This window comes from Pavona decussata, unplaced genomic scaffold, assembly GCF_977016875.1.
Source record: "Pavona decussata unplaced genomic scaffold, jaPavDecu1.1 SCAFFOLD_87, whole genome shotgun sequence".
NCBI classification, from domain to species: Eukaryota; Metazoa; Cnidaria; class Anthozoa; order Scleractinia; family Agariciidae; genus Pavona; species Pavona decussata.
This window is the reverse complement of record NW_028145504.1, coordinates 6,266,479-6,283,730: the sequence shown is the minus strand read 5'-3', so window position 1 is coordinate 6,283,730 and position 17,252 is coordinate 6,266,479. Positions and strand designations below refer to the sequence as shown.

At 39.1% G+C, this 17,252-nt stretch overlaps 1 long non-coding RNA gene across 1 annotated transcript; it reads left to right on the top strand.

The window, feature by feature from the left end:
- Positions 1–15,697: 15,697 nt before the first annotated feature.
- Positions 15,698–17,198, top strand: LOC146475083 (uncharacterized). Its single transcript, XR_014866116.1, has 3 exons — positions 15,698–16,108; positions 16,373–16,462; positions 16,794–17,198. It is a non-coding gene; the product is annotated as an uncharacterized LOC146475083 (long non-coding RNA).
- The last annotated feature ends 54 nt before the right edge of the window (positions 17,199–17,252 follow it).

The following is a 17,252-nucleotide window of genomic DNA, read 5'->3' as shown; positions in this document are numbered from 1 at the left end:
ACTGAAGATAACTTCATTTGTACACGGTATTTCCGCTCATGATCTAAACTGATATAAATCTTCATATGTATGTATATCTTAAATGAAAGGAATTACTGACAATATATGGAAGATCCAATCCACGTAACCACTCGTATACACATAGAAATCGGAATAAAAAATTAAAAACTCCAGCTGCGTCGAGCCAGATGAGCTCTTGTGATCAGCATCAAATTTCTCCTTGTAATATCAATGTTTACTCGATCCGTGAGGTCATGGTAATTAAGGATTATGATCACCCAAATAACTTCTTCCCAGTACTTTTATAAGAAAAATATGGGGACAAGATAGGATACCAAGGCTTTGGCAGAAAATGAAACAGATTTTAAATTCCCGTGGTATTTCAGGCAGTGCGCCAGTGTTGTGGTGAAAGAAGCCATTCAAAAAAGTGAACTTTCAGTTTCACCGTCACCGACTATTTCAGAGTGGCCACGTGAAAATTAAAAAATCCCGGAGGAATAGTAAATTTCCACTGAACAAGAGTGTTATCGTTCACTTTCAGGTCTCGAGGAAGTGAGAAAAAATAGATTTTAGATTCGAGTTCGAGTTGGACATTGAGTTTAGTGTTCAAGATGGAGTTCGAATATTTTCTTATGAAGTTCGAGTTAAAGCAGTCGACTGCGACTCGGTTAGCCTTCGAGAATCAAATAGGTGCAGGAAGGTTGGTGCCACTAGATTTTTCATGGTGGAGAAACAGATATATAGAAAGCAAAAGGATAGAACTTATGGATAAATGTACGCAACAAAACTCAGAGTGCCAGACAGTCAGCTGGAAAACCGACACTGAGTTAGCCATGCATGAAAGTCAAAACTAAGGCTGGCAATAAAAGACGACTGTCACCTTCCCAACAGCCGCTTCTTTCTAAAGGCTGGTTTCCATATGATCGTGGATCGCAGATCGCAATAAGGTCTGCGATCGTCTGCGATCATATGGAAACCAGCCTTTAGATAGAACATGGTTCTATCTTCTGCGATCGTCTGCGATCGCGATCGCAGGATCGCAGACGATCGCAGAAGTAGTTTCCATATGATCGCAGACGATCGCAGACCTTATTGCGATCTGCGATCTGCGATCTGCGACCAAGCAAGAAATCCGGGATCCAGGGACAACAATTCCGTCTCCTTGCAATGTTAGAGTCCCGTTCGTTTTTGTTATCTACAAAGTTGAAGCCATTGGCAAAAACTAGACTAACTCGACGAGTGACTTGTCGCTCACTCGCTCACTCACTACTGACTCACTGTCTCGTGCTTTTCACGTGCCAGTGTTTATGTCAAGCGCCCGCGCGTCCCTCTCCACCCCCACCCCCAACAAACTCGAGCCCCCTCTGCGTGTCACACGGGTAATACCACCAAGTCTTGTAGAACAGGTTTTCATCCAATGCTTCTTTCTTTTTTTTATTTTTATGCACTTAAATAAAAGCTTTCTTTTTCTAAAGATAGTTTAGATTAGTTAAAGTATTGTATTTCTGTTGAATGGACCTAAAGCCGGCGACACACTTGGCGATTTTATATGCCGATAGCGGCGATCGGCGGAAATCGGCAGGTGTGCCCGGTGCGGCGATTGCGATTTTCGCCGATCGCCGCGATCGGCGTATAAAATCGTCGATATCTGGCATGTCAGATATCGGCGATTGAATTTGCCGGCATTTGCCAGTGTAACCGTTTCCGCGATTTTCTGCTTACGTTGCTGCGAATCGCCGGTAAGGTCAATTAATCAGGTTGGGCAATTTTATCACAATGACTTTTTGAAACTACCACATCCTCACGATCGGCGAAAAAAAATCGCCAAGTGTGTCCGCACGACCAACTCAATAATCGGGGGACGAAAATCGCTTGCTGGCGATCAAATTCGCCGCGATCGGCGTATAAAATCGCCAGGCGTGTCGCCGGCTTAACGCGTATAGACAATAGAGTTATGGTAACACACCTTTACACTTTTCAGAATTACACTTCCAACTAGAAGTCCATCTCGAACTGTACTAAACAATGAGCCGAAGAGCAATTCGAACTTGGCTTTGAATTCGAATTCGATGAGCCGCCAATATTCACTGAATTTTCGTCTGACTCGTGTTATTAAATAATCTTCTATGATTTATCTGAAACACGGGCAGGTTATTTGCATTTGACTGCACCATTGAACCAGTTTTAAGAATAATTTGACACCTATGGTATTTTTTCCAAATGTAGTTCTGCCCTAATTTTCGCACAAATACTAACCAACATTCAATTTTGGTTTATTAAATTCTGACAAACCGAACACGGTAGACCTACGCAAACTTTTTAGCCATTTTGGCGCAAACAAATTCACGTTGAATATTAATTTTGTTTACAAATCCAAACTAGCGACGAGCCAATCACCGCATTGGTTTAGTCCAAGTTTCTTCTTCTAACAATCAACGAAAGTTAATGCTTGTCATTAAAATTCCACATTGTTATTTTTAGTTTCTTCACGGAACATTAAGGCAGCTGCACCTCGGCGGCAATTGCATTGTGACTCTAATGTTGAATTCGGCGCTCATTGTTGAAAACCCCGTACGGTACGCCTTGGAGTTGAATTTTTGGTGCAGGAGGGGAAGAAGGGTATGTCACCCGGTTTCCCAAATCCTGACCCTAAGCGGCTTCGGACCCGGTCTCTAAACTCCATGATTTTTTAACACTTGAATAATATCCAAACATGCTTTTATTCAGCCTTTCAGACAAAAATGGCTAAATAGATACCAATTTTCGGACCAACAGGCCCCCATCCCTCCCTCCCACCCCCCTTCCCCCCACCCGGCCCGGGGAAGTCGTATTAACGCAAACAACTGCTTGGCTGATATCTGGATTACAATAAGTTCGACTTATAATGAATGTGGACTTTGAACTAAGGAAATGATGAACAATTTAAATGAGGAATGACGACTTTGATCGACGAATGGCGGAGGCTTTTGTGTTGACTTTGAACATGAAACAAAGACAGAATGGAATATTTCGTTCTAAGTGAATCATCCATATTTACACAATCTTTGAACAGCGCGTTAGTTTGGCGCGAAATTATGCTGTTATGTCAGTTGTTGTATTCTTGAACTTTGTCTACGCCAGGAGCTGTCCACGCTGAATATTGATGAGTAGACATGAAACCAATACTTACATGAATACAATTAAAAGCAGGAATCTCTCTTTAAAAGCTCTATTTCTTAGACGTTTTGGAACCTATTCCCTGAAAACTTAACAGAGATATTTATAGGGGAAAGTGGGAGTAAATTAGAGACCGGCCAGTGGATCGCTCTTTTGAGCCTCGTAAGTTAAAAATCTGTAAAATGGGATATTTTTTCCGGTCCAAAGTTCTCCTCCAAACTAACCCAACGTGGCCACTTGTTTCACCTCTCAGTGATGAGCCAAAACCTCTTTTACTTCATAAAGGAGCCGATTTTATTATTTCAAGTCCACTGGAAGTTATTTTAAAGGCATAATTGTCCAAGAAATGATTGCTTTTGATATGACCAATATATATGTACACTAGACTTTGTTTGCTTCGCTGTTGTGCCAGTTCATTAAATTCTATGAATAACTGCCGATGAGTTCTTGAGTAAACACTAGGCCGCGGGCGCGCACTGAATTCAAAGCTGTAACGTGATTATGGTACTTTCAATTGGGACGCGTGCATGTGCTCGATCCTACCACACGCTATTGTCAAACAATTGCCGTGAAGAAGAAGAAAGCGTTACCAGTTTTGGGGGTTGACTGTTGCAAAAGTCTCAGGTTGCCACATATGAATCAAGTAAGTGTGTTGTTGCTCAAACACAACTTTATCAAACTTTTCTCTGAATAATTTACCTATCGTCGCTATCAGTCGCCGACTGGAGCTTTTTGAATGAATGCATATCGGCTGCCGCCGGTGGTATCACTCGCGAGCCTAGTCATGCCACATGGACACTACATTAGAAAGGCATTTAGTAAGTTAGCCTTATTTCCAAGTTGGTGATGTGTTCACATGGCAATTTTAAATTTTCCACCAGAAAGTCGATGGCTCGCGGAGTGGATTATTGGGATTTTCGGTTTTTCGGTTTTGGCCATTTTTTAGGTCGTTTTATCGGTGTTTCCACCTCAAAACTTCGGTTTTGGTGCCTGTTGCGGTTTGTGGTTTTTCCTTTTTTTATAATTTTAAGCATTTGGTTTTCGGTTTCCAGCCAAAATGTAAGCGGTAATTCTCGGATCTGGCATCCGTTGTGGTTTTCAGATTTTCTTTTTGGTTTCCGGTTTGTCTTTGGCAAATATGTGCCTTAACCGCGTTTGCGCGCTAAGACTCCGTTGCCCAGGGAGTTCTCAGATAGCCCCCAGGCGTAGACGGTAGCTTGCGTGCAAGATTTCCTATTTCTTATATCCTATTTTCTATTTCCTGTTTCCTATTTCCTATTTCCTGTTTCCTGTTTCCTGTTTCCTGTTTCCTGTTTCCTGTTTCCTGTTTCTTATTTCCTTTGTTGCCCTCAACCAGTGGAGAAACACGCAGTCAGTGGTTGATTGGTTCTCGAACATAAAAGACAAAGACAAGCACTCTTTCTTGGTTTTCGATATAGTTGATTTCTACCCCTCCATACCTGAAGCTCTCCTGAAGTCGTCGCCAGAGTATGCGAAGCAACACACCACCATTTCGGACGAGGATGTCGAAATTATCATGCATTCACGAAAAACCCTGCTGTTCAACGGTAACGAACCGTGGGTCAAGAAAGGGGATTCCCCTATGTTTGATGTCGCAATGGGCTGTTATGATGGCGCAGAGGTCTGTGAGCTGGTGGGTCTATACATACTACACAAACTAACATCCACCTACACTAGCGGAAGCATTGGCCTATACAGAGATGACGGTCTGGCAGTATTCAAGAATATGAGCGCCAGATCTCTTGACAAGGCGAGGAAAGATTTCTCTAAGATCCTAGGCGAGTTAGGCCTGCAAATAACAGCACAATCCAACCTCAAGATCGTGAACTACCTTGATGTAACATTAAACCTTACCACCGCAAAGTATTATCCATATAAAAAACCAGATAACAACCCGCTCTACATTAACGCGAAATCCAACCACCCTCCTTCCATCATCAAACACCTTCCAGCTGCCATAAGCACCAGAATCTCAAGCTTGTCATGCGACCCTGATGAATTCAACAAAGCCTCGCAGACCTACAATGATGCCCTCAAAACCAGCGGCTACCATGAGAATCTTCGATATGTAAATATCGAAAACCGGAATAATAACAGAAGCAAGAACAGACCGAGAAATATCATTTGGTTTAACCCACCTTACAGTGAAAATGTCCAGACAAATGTTGCAAGATCGTTCCTCTCCTTGATCGATAAGCATTTCCCTAAAGCACACATCCTCCACAAGCTGTTCAACAGGAACAATGTGAAAGTCAGCTATAGCTGCACAAGTAACATGGCAAACATCATCAAGCGCCACAATGCAAAGATACTGAGGAACAACAACAATGAGCCTGACAAATGCAACTGCAGGAAGAAAGACCTTTGCCCTCTCGATGGCGCGCGTCTTGCAAGCGGTATCGTTTACAGGGCAGACGTCACCACCACATCCGGCGATAATAAGATTTATATAGGAATGACGGAGCATGCTTTCAAAACGTGATATAACAGCCACAAGCTTTCCTTCAACCACCGCAAACATTCACATGACACTGTTCTCTCCAAATACATCTGGGACCAGAAGGATAATGGCACCGGTTACACGATCAAATGGTCCATTATCAAACGAGCAAATCCATATCACGGACATCCCTCGCGCTGCAATTTGTGCTTATCTGAGAAGCTCTGCATCCTATCTGCTGACAAATCTACCCTCCTCAATAAACGATCTGAGTTAATTACAAAATGCAGGCATGAAAATAAATTCTACGCAGCCAATCAGAAGCAAGATCGCTCCAACCGCCCTCCTTAAATTATAACTCTAGAAACTCCAACGGTAACTGTGTTACATTTTCTATCTTAAATTTATATTTTGCTCTGCATGTTTTTGCATCGAGCACTCCTGCGACTGAGTGAAGCAATCATTGTATTGTTTCTTTGTTTATGTATGTATGTATGTATGTATGTATGTATGTATGTATGTATGTATGTATGTATGTATGTATGTATGTATGTATGTATGAAAAAATAAAAAAATTGAGTGATTTTAGGGCGCGCGGTGAATTTCAATTATAAAGGTTAAGATTTAGAGTTAGTGAGGATGTGTTGCCCACCTCCCAAGAAAATTTCAGACTAACCACCATTACACGCGCGGCTGCACGCACGAAAAAATCTTACGTGTGTTACTCTTATAAGGAGAGTACTACGGTGGCTCATAAGTGCCATACAATAATTGTGATTATTTTTATCGTTTTAGAGACTTTTTTAGCGATACTTTTAACGACTTTTTCAAGCGATATTTTTAGCGACTTTTTTAGCGATTTTTTTGGCTTTATTTTTGGCGATTTTTTTAGCGACTTTTTTAGCGACCTTTTTAGGGATATTTTTAGCAATCTTTTTAGCGACTTTTTTAGCAATCTTTTTAGCGACTATTTAGCGATATTTTTAGCAATCTTTTTAGCGACTTTTTTAGTGACTTTTTTAGCGACTTTTTTAGCGATATTTTTAGCGATATTTTTAGTGACTTTTTTAGCAATCTTTTTAGCGACTTTTTTAGCGATATTTTTAGCAATCTTTTTAAACACTTTTTTAGCAATATTTTTGGCGACTTTTTTAGCGACTTCTTTTAGCGATATTTTTAGCCCCTTTTTAAGCGACTTTTTTAGCGACTTTTTTAGCAATCTTTTTAGCGACTTTTTTAGCGACTTTTTTTAGCGACTTTTATAGCGGGCTCAAGTAACTGACTGGTAAGTGGAAGTTTGTGCACGTGGTTGAAACAAGAAGAGCCGATCATGATGATTTTCTTTATATTCACCGTCATTTTTATTCAAAGTTCTTCCACGGAAGCTGTACTTGCTTGTAAATCGAGCGGTTAGCCGTAATGATGCAATCGACAATTATTTTACACTTGGATTCACCGCCTCAGAAATTCTTTGTTTCCTTCTTAATGTCCATGGAATTCGGCTCAGTTTCAGGCAGCTAAGGAGAATCCTTACAAATCGAGGTTGCACAAGGCGAGGACAATCCACTGATATGGGTATCATTGTACGGGCTGTTGAAGAAGAACTCAGAGGAAGTGGCAGTATCGTCGGTTATAGATCAATGCATCAGAGATTAACAACTGACCATGCATCAGTTGTTTGTTACCAGAAACATCGTACGTCAGGTACTTAAAATACTTGATCCAGAGGGAGTGCAAGCACGGGTCTGGACACAGGCTACGACGACGGAACTACAGTATCTACTCCGTACTTCTTCTTCATTATAAATTTCTTTCGGATACAATGTAATTACATTTTATATAAATATACAGACACACTTTTTTTAATCTTTTTCCTTTATTTTTATTTTATTTCATTTTTTTTCTTTTTTTGTATCTTAATTTTTATTATTATTTTTTTTTTTCGTTTTTTTCTCCTGTTCCGGGATTTTCAGGAATGTTCCATGTTTCTAGTTTTATCAACGGCCAAAATCGCTTGCAATTTTCCCTGGCGATCAAATTCGCCGTGATCAGCATATAAAATCGCCAAGTGTGTCACTGGCTTTAGTGCTAGCGCGCTAGCGATACAACATTCATTCGTTTTCAACCAACGGTGGTTATATTTGCATTTTCATCGAATTGATGATCTCATCATGATTGGAGTAAGACTGAAAAGTATTATTAACACTTCTAACAAAGAAGACCGGGCAGTTTTATCTGGACTAATAAGGCTCCCAATAGAGAAAAACCAAAAGAAACGGCTTCAAGCAGCATAAAATGAGTTGATTGCACTGACGCAAAAATGGGTAAAAAGGCTCTGAACAGCCACAGCGGTCGTAGAGAGCCATTGCACACTATTTCTAATGAGAAAGCCAGCTACGCTCTACCAGTGTTAACGTTGCTTACGGTATTTTTGGGTACACAAACACCAGGTCATCATGTATTCTTTTTGCCAAGCCATAGTATTGTTCCCTTAAATGACTGGTCAACACAAAACGTAATAAGGTCGATTGGACGTGCCAGTGAACGCAGTTCATTGTGAATGTTGATTCCTTGTCTATGCTGGTCTGATAAAGCGGTAGACAAGAGCAGTTTGTGCAAATATTGGACAAAAATGAGCGTGGATTTTATGCTGAGTGTTCTCATTTTCCCTAGTATCATTACGACAAGTAAGTTTATTTCTATTGCCTATGGCGATTACGACCGATCAATGGTTTTTTTTTTAGCATCCTTTCAGCAGCATAGAATAAAGAATAATTTATATTAATTACGGTAAGAAATAAACAGCAACTTGATTAAACTTGGCAAGATAGAGCGGTTTTTAATTGAGTGTCGAAAGTAATTTCGCGTTTGCTTTGGTTTTATATTACTACGTTCTGTGATTGGTTAACAAAACTCGCGCCACTTTCTCAACCAATCCGAATCCAAACCAAAACCAATCGTGTTTTAGCCGCACGCGTTTTCTCGCGCTTGACGGCACTAACATGTGTTTGCTTTGAATTCTGATTGGCTCGTTGTGTTGTTTACATCTGTTGCCATTGGCCAGAGTAATTACTTTTGTTTTTGTTCAGTACGACACTCCATTGAAAACCGCTCTAAATGTAATGCCTAAATCGACTCCCGGTATAAGAATGGTACCGTTCTGAAGCAATTCAAACGTCCCGAAAATTAGACTTTCTATAGATACCAGCTAGATGACCAAAAATGAAGAAAATATCTCAGTAGTACTGATAATTCACAGCAACGTAGACTTGCTACAAGTCGACCTCACGAGTTTGGCATTTATGGTTTAGTGACAGAAAAACAAAGGGAAACACGAAAGCTTATATCCAAAGCTGGCTCCTGCTCTAAAAGTACCAGAATCTTTTTTCGCTTCAAACGAAAAAGGGAGAAACTCTAAGAGAAGTAATAAATACATACCATACAACGTTGTCAAGGAAGTTTTCAGTAACGCTAAATTCTGTCACGTAAAATTCACTACTGAAAACGGACATGAAAAAATTAAGTGTTTCCAGCACGGTGAATTTCAATTATTAGAATCAAGATTAAGTGTAATTTAGTGAGGATGTGTTGCCCACCTCCCGGGAAAATTTCAGACCAACCACCACCATCACACGCGCGGCCACACACAAGAAACAATGTGACGTACGTTACTCCTATAAGTGAGAGGCCAAGAGCATCCTCTTCAGGGAGAGGCTTATCAATGTTATCTGTAGAGTGTATGTAGGAATGTTTAAATATGCTTCTGTTGACGTCTACGAACAAAACCGTCAAAGGAAACTTTGTTTTTACCGACCAACAGAGGTCGCCCTTATAGTAAGTGCAATAACTACAACAAAAAATGATGAATTACGCTGAAATCACGGTGCTCCTCTCTCTGTTCCTCTCTCTGTTCTCTCTCTGTTCCTCTCTGTTCACGGGCAGGACAAGAGTGGTGAGCAGTCTTCAGGAAACTTTGACGCCCACTTCGGTTTGGTTAGCATGCTCATAATAGTCCTGTTTTGTCTGTGTGGCACTTACTTTTGTTGTTACTTCACTTGCTGCCATGAATACATGTGCGAACCCAGCAAAAATGGACTATGTGGCTACAGCAGATCAACCAATGAAGACGGAACTGAAGTCTAAAAAGCACGAATAAGAGGACTGTGAGCAATGATTGTGTTCAATCAGATTCTTTACATAATTCAGAACTAACAGAAAAAGAAGCAAGAGATCTCGACAGACGATACGCTATTAACTAGAAAGCAGATTCCTTACAGAATTAACCGGAAACAGCGGAAAGAACCAAGAGATTTGGGCCCGTGATAAGCTGTTAGCGAGAAAGCACGACTTCTGCTTAGTAATTATATAAAGAATTTACGTTTTCACATCACAATATCTTTGAAGTTAAATCTCTGGATCCGGCGCTCTGTCAGATTTAACGAGCTTTGATCTGTCTTCTGTGTAAAGCACGAAAAAGCTCTCCTTCGTGACGTACCAAGGTGAAACAATTATCTCTTCAGTGACCCCTGCGATATTTCGTTTTGCCGGTACATGGATTGAGCACGTTTCAAATGCAATTGGACAGAAACGCTATGGTTTACTTACAGCCTATAAACAGAGCTATAAAAGGAATATAATTTTTTGATTGATTTGATTAAATGCATCAGTTCTCAGTAAGGATTGCATGAAAAGATGAACATTTTATTCAAATCCGAGGACATATATATCCGGTCCGTGACGACGACACGAGTTGAGTGATGAGTGCCGATACTAAAAATAAATACGCCTCTAAAAGCTGAAAAGAAATTGACGAATTTGTTCTGTTTTTCTTTTGATTCATCAAAGTATTCAGGGGTACGAAGTGCCGAGAAAAATAAGAGGAATCAATTTCAGAGCCCGTGGGGAATTGGCCCGCGGTATGTGGTCATGTAACGTAAGGCAAACGTCCATCCAAGGGTTTTGCTGGCCACAGTAGCAAGGAAAAGCATACGAGAAAAATAGTTGTTTTCAAATTGTTGTTTTTTTTTTATTATCGTTTGAATGACCTGTGCTTTTCTCTGTCGCTCGGGACTGGTCATCAAAATTAAGCCCAAAGTCAAGGCTTCAAAATTGCATCAACATGTCCACTACTTCGATTTCAGAGCATTTATTGTTTTTCATCTTCGCCATTTTTGGAAGAGGGTTAGTATGACAGCGGTGCGTGTATAATTAATGTATGGGGCTGTGCAGAAATCTTTCCGGGTTTTTTTTCCTACTAGAGCTAACCAGGCTCAGTGGGAACTTCGTGATTTCACTTAGCACTTGTAAACATACACTACACAGTTAATTCGCTAGTACATTCATTGTATGTTGTACGTCGCTTTGAATGTAGACCAATATCTAAAAACATTGGTCGACATAAACAGTTTCCAACCAACTGATGGATCAGAGAATTAACTTTGTAGTTTTATGTTAACATACACTGCGGAATTATTTCTTGGATCCATCATTTATGTCCTTAAGCCAGCGACACAATTGGTGATTTTATCACATGAGTTTTCAAAACTGACACATCGCCGCGATCGGCGAAAAAAATCGCTGAGTGTGTCCGCATCGATCGGTGGCGAATATCGCTGGCCGTCGATAAAGCCAGGGACATCCCGGAACACGAAATATATAATAAATAATAATAATAATAATAATAATAATAATAATAATAATAATAATAATAATAATAATAATAATAATAATAATAATAATTATAATAATAATAATAATAATAAATTATAAAGATACAAAAAAATGAAATAAAATAGAAATAAAGGAAAAAATGAAAAAAAAGTGTGTGTATATTTATATAAAATGAAATTACATAGTATCCGAAAGTAATTCATATAAGAAGAAGTACGGTGTAGGTGGGACGGTGGGATAAATGGGGTGTTGCAACTGACCACACTGAGCGAAGGCCCAATTTGGGTTGTGAGGAACTTAGGGAGCCACCCACTTAAACTTAAATGATTGAAATTAAATGTTGACTTAAAGACGACGTTTGCATACAGAGCGAAATTTCGCAATATATATTATCAGGTAAGGTCTTTATTAGAAGAAATGTTTTAAAGGGTTTAACAATCCTATAAGCTTAATATCTCCGAGTCAGCGCTTTTATATTTAAATTAATTCCTAATCCGTAATACCTTCGTAATGAAAAAACGACCCTCATGGTGAATTGAAAAGAAGATATTAAAACTTTCCATGCATGACGCACATAAAAACAACGTCTTCTATAAATTTGTGATTAACAAGGATAAGAGGATAAGTCTTGTTTAAAGGGCGCTTTTGACCGCGGAAGCCTTTTTAGTTTGAAGAAGTGCATAGATTTTTGCTGAATAGGATGAGAACTGGTCTGGAATTGGTTATAGTTAAGTGTTTTCACGAGTAAAATGGAGTTGGAAAGCCCAACGAAGTCCTACTCACATGTTTGACATATTCATATCGATCTCTGAACCAATTTAGCTTCTTGTTTGTTTATTGGGGGGTTAACATGATCATTTGGTGAATTGGAATGGTGTGCAATCAACAAGAAGGTCGTGTCTGAAGTAGGTTAGGAAAAATCACTTATTTCGGTTTGAAATTCAGCGAGAGTTTCAAGAACCGCGATACCCCCGGTGGCAAGATGTACGTGTAGCTATCATAATCATTTGTCAGTAAACGACACCTGACTGTCTCTGTGTCTTAACCATAAGCAACCTGTCATTTTCGGCTAAAGAAAATACGCTACTTTGGCTTGTTTGGAGCTGCAAAATCTCTTTCCATTTTACGGAAAAATTGGTTTTGAAACAGGGATTTCGCGCAAAATGAAAGGCGAAAATAAGATGGAGAAACGCCTGAGGATGTTCCGTGCTCATTCATGTATTCTTCTTTAGTGGCCCAAAGTAATTAGCTGTTAAAATCGTTGCGCCACGGGTACCAGATAGTCAGGCACCAGAAACAATCATTAAATACAACAATTACTCACTGTGAAGGTAGAGAAGCATGTGTGGGGCAGTATTATGCTACATGCCCTCCGGGGAAGAGGGCTTGGGTTCAGATCTACCTTAGAACCGAATAAAAAAAATATTCTTTCATCTCAAAGCGAAGCCATCATCTTTGATAGAGCTTTAAATTCCTTATTGTTCCCTCATCATTTGTCAGTTATCATCTTAAGTTTTGTAATTTTAAATACAAAGCGGCCACGAACAATGGCCAAATTTTTTTCATCTCAAAGCGAAGGGAGTTTGTCTTTTGTTTCTAAGGTTTATTAAAGCGCACAAGTAAACAAGCTTGGCTTGTGGCAATCAGATTCCATCTAATCTAATGTTCCTCACAGTCTCAGAGACCCTCACGTAAATGGCTTTATGACTCCTGAGGAGTCATAAAACTATTTACGAGAGAGTCTCTGAGAAAATTGCAATGTACTGTATTGTGAAACTATGTCAGTGCTTTTCTTTATCTTGGAGAGCGTTATTCAAGACATACTTCCTTGCGAGGTTCATGCGAAGGTTGAAGCTCGTATTTTGCATAATTGACTGAAACGCTAGTATTTGGAAGCAGTGCCAGGGTCTTGAAACCATCCGGCCGCACGATTTTATTTAAAGAAGTCTTTGTCTTTTCATAACCACAAGGGCATTGCTGTAGGATGTCTCACTTTTGGTTTACATGCATTTTTGTGCACCCATTTTTCCTTCTTCTTTTTTTTTTTTACAAGCTGTGAAGGTTGGTTGGGATAAAGTTTAAGTGCTGCTTTTACTACTTGAAACAGTTATGTGAAAATATCAATAACATTTTAATATAAGGAAGCCTTGCCCTTATATTATTATCAACGAATCGTAGTGTTTGGCCTTGGAGCAATCTTTTTAGTGTTGTGAGAAGTTATCAAAATTGTTAATTTTTTTCTTACTACAAAAAATTCAATTTTTGCCAACAAAGGGGCCCCGCTGGAAACAGAGGAAGAAAGCGTTGAAGGCTAAAACAACACTTGTATTTTTTATAGTAAACGGACAAAGTGTAATTCACATGCAATTTGAAGCGAACCTGTCTTATGAACAATTTGGATTATGAGGAGCTTATTAAGGAGCCACCCACTTAAACTTAAATGATTGAAATTAAATGTTGTCTTAAAGATGATGTTTGCTTACAGAGCGAAAATTTCGCAATATATATTATCAGGTAAGGTCTTCATTAAAAGAGATGTTTTAAAGTGTTAAATAATCCTTTAAGCTTAATATCTCCGAGTCAGTGCTTTTATATTTAAATTAATTCCTAATCCGTAATACCTTCGTAATGAAAAAACGACCCTCATGGTGAATTGAAAGGAAGATATTAAAACTTTCCATGCATGACGCACATAAAAACAACGTCTTCTATAAATTTGTGATTAACAAGGATAAGAGGATAAGTCTTGTTTAAATTTAAGGGCGCTTTTGACCGCAGAAGCCTTTTTAGTTTCAAGTAGTGCATAGATTTTGACAACTTTTTGCCGAATAGTGTGAGACTGGTCTGGAATTGGTCATAGTTTCCACGAGTAAAATGGAGTTGGAAGGCCCAACGAAGTCCTACCCACATGTTTGACAAATTCATATAGGTCTTTGAACCAATTTAGCTTCTTGTATGTTTATTGGGAGGTTGACATGATCATTTGGTGAATTGGAATGGTATGCAATTGACAAGAAGGTCGTGTCTGAAGTAGGTTAGGAACAATCACATATTTTGGTCTGAAATTCGGCAAGAGTTTCAAGAAGCGCGCTACCCCCGGTGGCAAGATGTACGTGTAGCTATCATAATCATTTGTCAGTAAACGACACCTGACTGTCTCTGTGTCTTAACCATACTGTAAGCGAATTGTCATTTTCGGCTAAAGAAAATACGCTACTTTGGCTGGTTTGGAGCTACAAAATCCCTTTCCATTTTACGGAAAAATTGGTTTTGAAATAGGGATTTCGCGCAAAATGAAAGGCGAAAATACGATGGAGAAACGCCTGAGGGTGTTCCGTGCTCATTTGTGTATTCTTCTTTGGTGGGCCAAAGTATTTTGCTGTTAAAATCATTGCGCCACGGGTACCAGATAGTCAGGCACCAGAAACAATCATTAAATACAAAAATTACTCACTGTGAAGGTAGAGAGCATGTGTGGGGCAGTATTATGCTACCTGCCCTCCGGGGAAGAGGGCTTGGGTTCAAATCTACCTTGGAACCGAATAAAAAATATTTTTTCATCTCAAAGCGAAGCCATTGTCTTTGATAGAGCTTTAAATTCCTTATTGTTCCCTCATCATTTGTCAGTTATCATCTTAAGTTTTGTAATTTTAAATAAAAAGCGGCCCGCCGTGAACAATGGCAAAATTTTTTCATCTCAAAGCGAAGCGAGTTTCTCTTTTGCTTCTAAGGTTTTTTAAAGCGCACAAGTAAACAAGCTTGACTTTTGGCAATTAGATTCCATCTAATCTACTGTTCCTCACAGTCCAGAGACTCTCACGTAAATAGCTTTCAGTGCCTCCTGAGGAGTCATCAAGCTATTTACGAGAGAGTCGTTGAGAAATTGCAGTGTACTGTATTGTGAGACTATGTCAGTGCTTTTCTTTATCTTGGAGAGCGTTTTTCAAGTCATACTTCCTTGCAAGGTTCATGCGAAGGTTGAAGCTCCTATTTTGCATAATTGAGAAACGCTAGTATTTGGAAGCAGCGCCAGGGTCTTGAAGCCATTTTGGCCGCACAATTATTTTTGAAGAAGTCTTTGTCTTTTCATAACCACAAGGGCATTGCTGTAGGATGTCTCACTTTTGGTTTACAGGCATTTTTGTGCACCCATTTTTCCTTCTTTTTTTTTTTAAAGCTGTGACGGTTGGTTGGGAAAAAGTTCAAGTGCTGCTTTTACTACTTGAAACAGTTATGTGAAAATGTCAATAACATTTTAATATAAGAAAGTCTTGTGCTTATATTATTATCAGCGAATCGTAGTATTTGGCCTTGGAGCAATTTTTTTAGTGTTTTGAGAAGTTATCAAAATTGTTAAAATTTTGCATTTGTTTTTTTGTTGTTGTTGTTGTTTTGTTTCTTTTTCTTTTTTCACTACAAAAAATTCAATTTTTGCCAACGAAGGGGCCTTGCTGGAAACAGAGGAAGAAAGCGCTGAAGGCTCAAACGACAGTTTTATCTTTTATAGTAACCGGACAAAGTGTAATTCACATGCAATTGGAAGCAAACCTGTTTTGGGAACAATTTGGGTTATGAGGACATCGCCAGAAATTCGGGACATTTGAGCCCGCGTAAGGGTATGCGGATTCCGCCTTGAAATCTACCATATGCACAAAAATAAAAATGGCGGAGCGTGTCCAGCGAAAGCGAAGTCGTACGGTCGACTACTCCCAATTAAATTCTTTGTCATCGGTTTTATTGTACGACACAAAAAGAAGAAAAAGAAAGCAAGGGACAGAATACCCAGTAGAAAGAATAATTCATCGAAGAAAAGTAAAACAAGTAAGTGTTAATTTGCTGTTTGCACTGTTGTTTAATAGATTGTTTTTATCCAAGAACACTTTTTTTAATGCGTATAAAGGCTTAAACTTATTAGTACTTGTGTTTAACTTTAGATATATTACGGAATTTATAGAAAGATTATAAAGCACGTTTAGGGAATCTTGAACAGCACAACTTTGTGTTGAAGGGAAAAATCACGGTAGAGGCCCGTATTTTTCACCGGCTAAATATATAAACTTAATTTTTATGAAACGTTTGTAATAGGACTACCAATACCTGATAAAGTGGAAAAACTGGCCCATTGAAGAGAGCGCATGGGAGCCAAACAGAAAACTTGTCTGACGATTTAATTAGGTAAGCAGTTGCTCATTCTGTTTCGGAATGCATACACATTTAATGTTCTTATGCTACCAAATGGGACATGTGTATTTTTTTATTTACAGTTGCCAAATTTTCATCTGAAACATGTCTAAAACAAGTTAAACTTCCCTTTTTCTAATTAGCACATTGTCTAATTGCCTAATTGTTATACATGTGCTTCTGCCTCGGATAACTGTAAGATATACAAAAGCTTCCTGAACATACTAATCAAATACACATTATATTTGATGCTATTTACATGTGGTCAGTTTCAACTGATATGTTATAAAACATTGCCAACATTTGCCTCATTTAAATCCTACAGAGGCTATGAAAACCCACCAAGACCAGACGATAGGCAGCTTCAAGAACTTAGCAGGCAGTTTGCAACTGCTGTTTTCTCAGCATTAAAAAGTACTTCATTACTTTCCTTCTATGTAAATTGCAATCTGGATGTGTGGCGGTATGTGACATACCAAAAAGGGACACCATCGGAACATCGAGGTCACATCTTGTATTTAAAGGAAGATTTTGTTCGTCTAAAGTGTAAAAAGGAAAGAAGATAGGCCTGCGCGACTCCCACTCGCGTGTTTTTAGCCATGTTCAGTTATAGTTTTGCTATAACGAGTGTGTTTTTCAGGGAAAGCCCTCTCTTGCATAAGCGGTGCTCCCTGTTAATTTTCTTTTAGCGCTTCATTTTCTTCTTATTAAATGCCGTTTATGGTTTGGAGGATTTGCGTGATAGTCACTGAACAAAGCCATGTGCTTAAATGTCGCATGTTTT